The sequence below is a fragment of the Mastacembelus armatus genome, chromosome 24, assembly GCF_900324485.2.
Source record: "Mastacembelus armatus chromosome 24, fMasArm1.2, whole genome shotgun sequence".
NCBI lineage: Eukaryota > Metazoa > Chordata > Actinopteri > Synbranchiformes > Mastacembelidae > Mastacembelus > Mastacembelus armatus.
Window position 1 is genome coordinate 7106844 of NC_046656.1, and position 8484 is coordinate 7115327.

The 8484-nt window shown below is 41.2% G+C and overlaps 1 protein-coding gene across 3 annotated transcripts in view; it reads right to left on the bottom strand.

The window, feature by feature from the left end:
- The window catches only part of fam49a (family with sequence similarity 49 member A), a 29226-nt gene extending 21045 nt beyond the window's left edge, over nt 1–8181 (bottom strand). The window contains exon 1 of one of the 3 annotated variants that reach the window (XM_026318174.1): nt 8045–8181. The gene's annotated coding sequence lies outside the window, so the exon portion shown is untranslated. Of the gene's footprint in view, nt 1–3361; nt 3465–8044 lie in introns of those variants that run through there. The other 2 variants (XM_026318176.1, XM_026318175.1) reach the window with 2 other exon arrangements.
- Between the last annotated feature and the right edge of the window lie 303 nt (nt 8182–8484).

An 8484-nucleotide genomic window follows, 5' to 3' on the forward strand; every position in this document is an offset into this window, starting at 1 on the left:
CAAGTAGCTGAGACTCGTACATCATGCACAGATTTCAGCAGAATTAAGCACTGCTTCTGCTGCTCTCTGAAATGCTCTCACTTACAAACCATACATCACATATCTCAAACACCCACACACGAGTCAGTGACACCGAAGCACACGAATAAGTTGCAGTACTCAGCTCAGTTCAGCTGCTCTGCATGTGCATGTGTGTGCGTGTGCGTACCCTCTGGTTCAGCCAGCTGGGCCTGCTGCCTAATTTTACACTTGCTCATTACAAACTCACCACTGTGCCTCCTCCACATCTGGCCACTGGTGCAGCAAGAGGAAGAGGGACGCTGATAATGGCTACACACAAAAACTCACAATTGACAACTTTTCTGCTTAGCGAGCTCAAGAGAAGGGGGTGTCAGTGAACATAGTAAACAACTCACAGACGCTTCTGTCAGTGCTGAGAAAGTGGCATACAACAAGTGAGAGACTGCCAAGGGACATGAGAGCACATGAAGAAAACAATAGCAGGAGGAAAAGACATCAAGGCAAAAAGCAAGTAGGAAAGTAAAGGAAGGCGTTTGGTATTTGGAGAGGAGGAAAAGTCAGAGTGGCTGTATGGCCACTAGCAGCCATTGCTGAGTAGAGTGGGACTCCAGGCGTAGAAATTCCTCCTACGTCTCTGTTCAATGCCACTTCTGTTCTGCCAAGCCCTGCATGTCGACAGCACTGTGGATACAAAGGGAACCATGTCTGTGTGTGACTGACTCTTGTGTGAATCTAATGTGAGAGAGAGTGTGAGAGCAGCAAGTGATCTTCTTCACCAGTGTAGGCTGCTGTGCTGAGTAGAGGCCTGGCAAGTTACCTTAACTAAAGCTACCAGCCCCCAGGGAACAAATTATTCTAAACAATACCCTCAACCAAACTGATGTGCTACGACTAAGGATTACCCAAAGAGTAGTAACATCACCCAGTTCTTTTGACTTGACCACATACTTCGAGGATGCTTTGATATTTTCAGATCAGATTTCATAAATGCCTATATCGTGGGTTCTTGATATTAATAGACACCTGACCAAAAACTAGTCCTGCACATAATCACTTGTAAGAACAAACTGCTGACTGTTATACTTTGGCAAGAAAACAGACACGTATTTGTAAATGATCAACATAAATTGTTATATCTACGTCATACCCAGCGCTGATTTCTCACTGTTTTGGCTGGGTTGATGTATCAGCCAATTAGCTCATACAGCTCTGTATCACCACAGGTCAGCCTGAACAATAAAAAATTAAAAAATGAAATACCAAAGGTATGTCTGCAGTTATTGGTCGGGCTGTACCTGTATCTTAATACAAGCACTGCAACCCCTCCCCTCCCCTGACTCAAATAAACTACAGAGTAGCTTTATATTGACTATACTGTAATATTTGATTTTGCAAACACTACATATATGTAAAATTAACCCTTTACTGTTAAACCCTCTGCATACTGAGCTATACATTAAGAAATACTGAGATTATTGTTCATAGGTAATTTCTGCAAAAGCAGCCTGTGCAAAGACTGAGGCACAGAAGATTTCCTTATGAAAACAAACCTATTTATGGCTTCAAGTGCATGCTAGCTCTGTTGTGACAGATCAGTGCTAATCACTTCAGAATGGCTGGGCAGACGATAGTTGACCTTTCAACACCATGTAGGCCTTTCGTCTCTTTCCCCAGACAGGTCTGCTGGCTTTACTGGGGCCAAGATCAAGTGTGTTCAGTAAGTCATGCAGTGTCTCTAGGCCTGCACAAAGCACACGCAGAACATGATATCACAGAAAAGGAACTCGGTCTACTAAAAGTGACAATGCTGCTTTGTTACATGTCAACCCTTGAAAACTGAGATGAGACTAGTTTCAGGAAGTGATGACCATTGTACTTTCATAAAAACAGAAAGCAAAATCATTTATCATGCGTAACGGTATATTGTAGTTTTGCTAGGCAAGTACAGCACAAATAAAATGACATTTTTCTGTTGCAGCACAACCTGGGTGTACAAATAATTATATAATCAAATTACAATGGCTAATTTTGTGCAGCAATAAAGCACAATCTCAAAATAAGGTAATCAGGATCAGAGTTTAGGCCATTACTCTGCAGCCCTCACATACAGACGTACACAATGAATCAGTTTCAACACAGCGCCCTGCCCTGACCACTGTTGTTTTAGTTCCTCCAATGGTTTATGTGCTGATACATCTCTACTTACCCAAATGTGACAGCTGTCCTCCTAAACATCCTAATATTTCTGTTCTTACAGTGTTAGCTCGACAAGAACAATAAACAGCTGTAACACCCTGGATTCCCGCACTTGCTTAGATCGGTGAGCGTGCTGCTGAATTGAAAAAAGCCAGTCAAACAGAGGCCAAGATGCTTCTCTCAGCTGTGGAAATAGAGAAAAACAGGTGGCAGCAGGCAGCTAGCTCACTTATCGCTGTCAAGGTTAAATATTATAATGTTTTAAACATTTAGCTACTGCGGTTGTGCACTCTGTGATGACTGAAAGTGCTTTCAAAGACAAGGATCTACCAGTAACATCATGCAAGCCATAGAAATGGCTTGCAGTGACTGTTACTATATAAACCAGAAAACATGATCCACTGGACAAAAGTGTGACAGTGTTTGGTGTTAAATGCCAATCAGCATGATCACAACTGCAGGAATAAAGTGCTTGTGTAGCATACATCTAATTAGTCAGTAGCATGACAGGTGATACAGTCTGTAAAGAGGAAAATAAGCAAATCTGAGCAACTCTTTTTTTGTCTTGTAGTTTCATAACTTTCAATCTAGCTTCATACTGTACTGGTCCCAATTTCCAGTGGCCTAGAAACTCTAATGCTTTGGGCATTTATGCATAAATAAACCGGCAAAGCAAAAAAGCCCAGTGTTGAAAGTAGTGTGCAAAAAAAAAAAAAAAAAAAAATCAATAGGACAGATGGTGTGCATTTTAAATGACCCAATGTACCAGGCACTCAGGTTTCAAAAACAACAGGTTACTTATGTCGTGATGCAGCATGAAACCTTACAAGGTTAAATAAGGCCAAAAAGGTTATATGAAAAAAAAAAAGAAGCGGAAAACAGAAAGACAAATAATCAAAACACTAAATACGAGTTAACCATTTCTCATAAGAAAAAAGATCCTGAAACACTGCCATGCATTATCAGAAGGGTTTGAAAATTAAAGGATTTGAAAACCTTTCTATCACAAAATAAAACTTCAATAATTTCTGTTACCACAAACCAAACAAAACAGACCATGAAGGGTAATAAATACAACAGAACAGATAATTACAAACACAGTAGTATCCAGTAAGAGCTTAGTGAAAATACACAGCCGACTTACAGAGCTGTTGTCTCGCTGACAGGATGTGAGTATAAAAAGTGAAACGTGAGCGGGAAGTGTGCAGGGTCATAAGGCAGTACAGTTCCACACACACTCATTCGCACAGATAGATAAAAAGACAAGCAGACAGGTTGTTTAGAGGCTAAAACAGGAACTCTGAGCGCACAGTATGAGCCGCATAGTGTTTTACTGTGACACAGCAATGGCCAACTACACACAAATAACTCATTTCCTGATTGTAATAAAAACAGGAGGGGATTGAAAAGGTTTGTGGAGAATTCTGACTTGAGAACGTTATTCTTGGTGAACACTGAACGCTGGTGGCTTAAGTGTTACAACACTTTAAGCTTTTAAGAGATAAGCTCTTCCAACAGTTCCGATTTATTAATCCTACTTTGTCCAAATGTGACACTGAAAAGGCTCCCTGCATAAGTGGGTACACAATTACAACCAAAATGATAACCCTAAATAATAGACCCTTTTCCACAGCAGACATTATGACTTGTCCTACTAGGACAAGCCCAGGTGTTACTAGCAACACAACAAGGGCTCAGTTCAATTCAAATGTCCCAGAAAAACTTAACACTTGAGCCAGCATGCACAACACCAGGAGCCTAAAACTGAAGTGGCTAAATGGATTCTAGCATTCATTTCATGATTTACACCTGTATTTTTCCCCACTGTAACATGTGAAATGTCTTCTGTAAAAAAAAAAAAGCCTACTACTGATATGGGTTACTGGCCGCTCAGGCCCTACACACAGCTGCCTCACTATTACAGACCTTTTCTGAAGGTGTCCACACACTTTGGTGTGCATAGTTTGAGTCAGTTCACTTTATCTGACCAGGATAATCCATTTAGTATTAGCACTGCTTTCCAATGATCCCTGGGTATGCATATTTGAAATAAACAATAAAAAGATGTGAGTGTGTATGTCATACCAACTTCAACTTGAACAGATGTCAGAATAACAGCACAACACTTATGCAATAAAAATAAATACATAAATAAAAGTTTATAAATAAATATTATAGATAGATACAGATTTTTTTTTTTTTAATTCTTCAAATCCCCTTTTGTTTTCACATTACTGTCTCAGACACTGAGATTAGTATTTGGTATCCACAAGGAAGACTTGAGTCCCCACAATGTCATTTTTCAAAACAGTCATGTCTCACTATTGCTGTGAGGACACTCATTGACTCAATGCATTCCCTACGCTAACCTTAACCATCACAACTAAAAGGCTAACCTCAAACCTTCACCCAACCTAAACCTAATTCTTTAAACCAAAACTTAAAACCAAGTCTTAACCCTCAAAAAAAAAAAAAAAAACTGAAGTTGTGATGGCTGGCCTCAAAAGCCCAAAATGTCCGCAAAGAAAGGTATTAGAGTAAAACATGTCCACACAACCATCGAAAGACGTGTACACACACTAACTGTTAGCTGAACATTTGAGGCTCTAAAGCCAGTGAGAAATCTGTTGTGTTTTCTGTTCCAAGCCAGATGGCAGCATTGGCTGAGTCAGCGGTGGCTGGTAGTCCACAGCAAAGTGGACGATTAGTCGCTGATAACAGGATGAGAGCACTACAAGCCAGGAGCTGTAGAAGTGAGGGACTTCTCAGCCAGTCTGAATAAAGTGGTGATATCTAATGAGTGTTGAAAAGATGCGTACAGCACTAACAAAGACGGTAAAAAAGATTGTGGTTTGAAATATTTTAGTCTACTTCTGGAGTTTTGGTGATTTTGTTCAGATCATACTGGTAAAAACTTCCCATACCGCACTGGTTCAAAAATAGTATTTGTATACTAAAACCTGTTACTTTCATTTTGTCTTCTCTTTGTGCAACAGTGACATTCTCATATTGTTCACTGAAACCAGGAAGATCCACACATTCAGCCAAAATTTGAAACACATAAACAAATGCGTGGCTGTTGTGCCAGACAGTCTTGCAGTGATGCAGCCTAACCTCAGCTGCCATCGACGGTAAAATAATGATATCAAGGTTTCATGCTGCTTGGTCAGCTAAATCTTCAGTCAGATATTAGACTTGGCAGTGGGGCAGTGTGCAGTGCTGCACAAAAATCCTTCAGATTCTCATTTAGTGTCAGAAAGCAACTTGTGATTCATGGCTGGACTCAATCAAAAGCTGCTGAAGCATTCACTTTCATCTGGAGTTCGAAAACAGCTAATCTGCAAGTATTACATTACTTCTATCTGGCCTGGTGAGAGTTTAGAGCAGCACATTTCAGAAGCTTGATGCCAATATGACTGTAAAGGCTTTAGTCATCATTTTTCACATCAGGAAGCAGCATCAGTGCCAGCTGGCTAACTACGTATATACAGTTGCCTTAGGTTTGAACTCATACATGGTGTTTATTATGAGTGGTTGCAGTGGCAAACCTTTATAATGATATATATTTTAATGGTTCTGCCTAATTACTATGGGTATTTATGCTTGCTGCAGTTCTCTTGTTATAACAGCCTAGCAGTGCTAAATAACTACAAAGGAAACACTTTAACACAAAGGCTTTCCCTCGTGCTTGCCTCTGGCAACCTGTAATGCAATGGCAGGTTAAAAACCACAATGCCACTGATCGCACGGGTGTGAGATACCATATCCTGTTTTTCTGTGACAGAGCGGTGAGTGAACAAACGTACAAAACGTAAAACGCTATTACTCTACCGGGATCGTGTTCAAGTTTTAGCAACAAACACATTGCATTCAGATTCTGCTAAAAAAAAAAAAGCACTTGTAAAGTCTGACAAGTTTTCTGCTATTTTCAGTTTTCTTCTATTTGCTGCAACACATCACATCTGAATATTTTACATGTCAGGAACCAAAATAAAATGACACATGAGTTGAACAGTCACTTTACATTAGCTGCACAATTGGAACAAAGTTAAAAAAAATCTTTTTGGTTGATACTGATCTTTGGCTATTGTCGAACTGAGTGTGCAGGGGCACAGGGCCCATAACTGGGATGCTGCAATAAACTGCATGGTCATTACTGGAATATTCATCCATATAAATATTTGGTAGGGTGAGAGATCTTTCTCCTACAGCTCTGCAAAAAGTGTGGTGTGTTTTATGCTGGCCAGACATTTAAAAGCAACAATCTGATACTTGTATGGTCTTACAGAACAAGACCTCATTTACAAATGGTTGTGAACTGCGACATGCAATTCTTTCTATATCTGGCTGCTTAGGGCAATGACTTAGCATCTTCGTTTTGGGGCTGCATGATATTTCTACATGCCTTAACTTGTCCCCGCTGTGCAAAAGTGAATTCTGGGGCACTCGGCCAGGATGGGTCATGCAAAGAACATGCAAAGCACTTCAACTTCTTCCAGGAGAAATCAGGTTCATCCACAACAGCCATTGTCCAGCATGTTTCAGTCACAGAAATGAACAAGCATTCCAGAAATGCAATGCAATTGCAGCCTGGCATACCAACTCAAACAAAACACATATGCACACATGTGCACACACACACACAAACACACAGTTGTTGAGGGGCGCAGCTGTTGCTGTATGTCCCCTCTAAGAAAAGAGCGCCATTTCAGTGCTCTGGGAGTGACGATATAGCACATTCCTCTCACAACTTACACATGCTGTTCTCTCAACATGGCTTCAAATGTAAAGGTACCAGCATGAAATGAGTCTAACGCTTTAGAACCTTTAGACTAGCTACTCAACTTGTGTTGCTCTGTTTTAGACTGCACTTTCGATGAAATTCTTGAAAAGTCCAAAGTCAGGATTCTTTTCTGAAACAATCATTACCTACTATGCCAAATATAGCCCACCACCACCACCTAGTAGACTGTGCTAGTCACCGCCAGCTACACCCACTGCTATGACTTAATATCCCCGGGCAGTGATTTACTGCTGTTGATGCAATGAAACATGTACTATCCCATGGGGTTGTATAGAGTCACTCATTGGCATCTCATGTCAAGAGAAGAGAAAGAAACAGCTGCTGTTGTCTAGCTTTCACACCAGCAGTCTGAGACCAAGAAACATCCAACTGAGCCGGGATACAAGGACTGCTCTCAGGTTGAGAAACGCACACATCAGACCCACATCAAACCCACTAAAAAGGAAGTAAATAATCCAAGTACCAACAGCCTGCCTCTGTAAGTACAATGTGATATTTTGAGATTAAAAACTAGCTGTGGAAGAAAATAGTAGTTAAACAGCGACAACTTTTAACTCGAGGGCCAAAAGCACTTCATTCACTTTCTCCTATGAAGACCCGAGATAAAGCAGCAAAAACACCTCTAGCTACATCCAGAAGGAGAAAACTCAAGTGAAGTGTGGCTGGATTGTGGCTACTACGAAGCTAATCATCCGCCTGTTAGCCACCGCTGCTGTCAGCAAACCCTGGGAAATGTAGTACATTAGCCGACGAGTCTGGGAGCCCAAAGTGGGCGCAAACGCTGACGAATAAAAAGTCCTCTCACAAAGCACAAGGATATACCGCCACCGCCGAAGTTAGTAAGATCTCTGCGCTCAGGAAGGACTAACATTAGCGCTTCCCCCCGGCATCTCTTCCCATGCGAACTCGTCTGACAGTCACTGATTTTACTGGGATACACGGCTTGGCGCAACACCAGAGGAAGCAAATCCAACTAAGCGCGCAACAAACACGGATAAAAGTTGGTCTAGCTCACAGACTCACCGGTATGTCTCTCGGGATAAGACGTTTTAGGAGGTAAGAGGCGAAGTCTTGGTGTGTGTAGCACTTTGACCAACCTTGGCAGCTCCGTCTCTCCGCAGCACGACCACACAACAACACTCTCAGGACACGGCCCTCCCCCTCTCCGAGAAAAGGCCACTGCAAGCCCCGCCCACTCACATTTGTGATTGGTCAGTTTTAGGGACAGTGCGAAATAAGCCAATGAAATCTGCTCCTGTTATTTTACTTGTCCAATAGAAATGCGACAATGCGTTGTAACGCTTTCTGTCTGAAAGTTTAAGATGAAAATGAAATTTATAATGAAAAGGCGATGACTAAACGAAGCTTTATCTATTGCATTGCGCCACTGGTTTAATTATTATTGGTTTAAGGACTAAAACACTCAGGCCAATATTAGTTACTTTTTTGAAAATTAATAACAT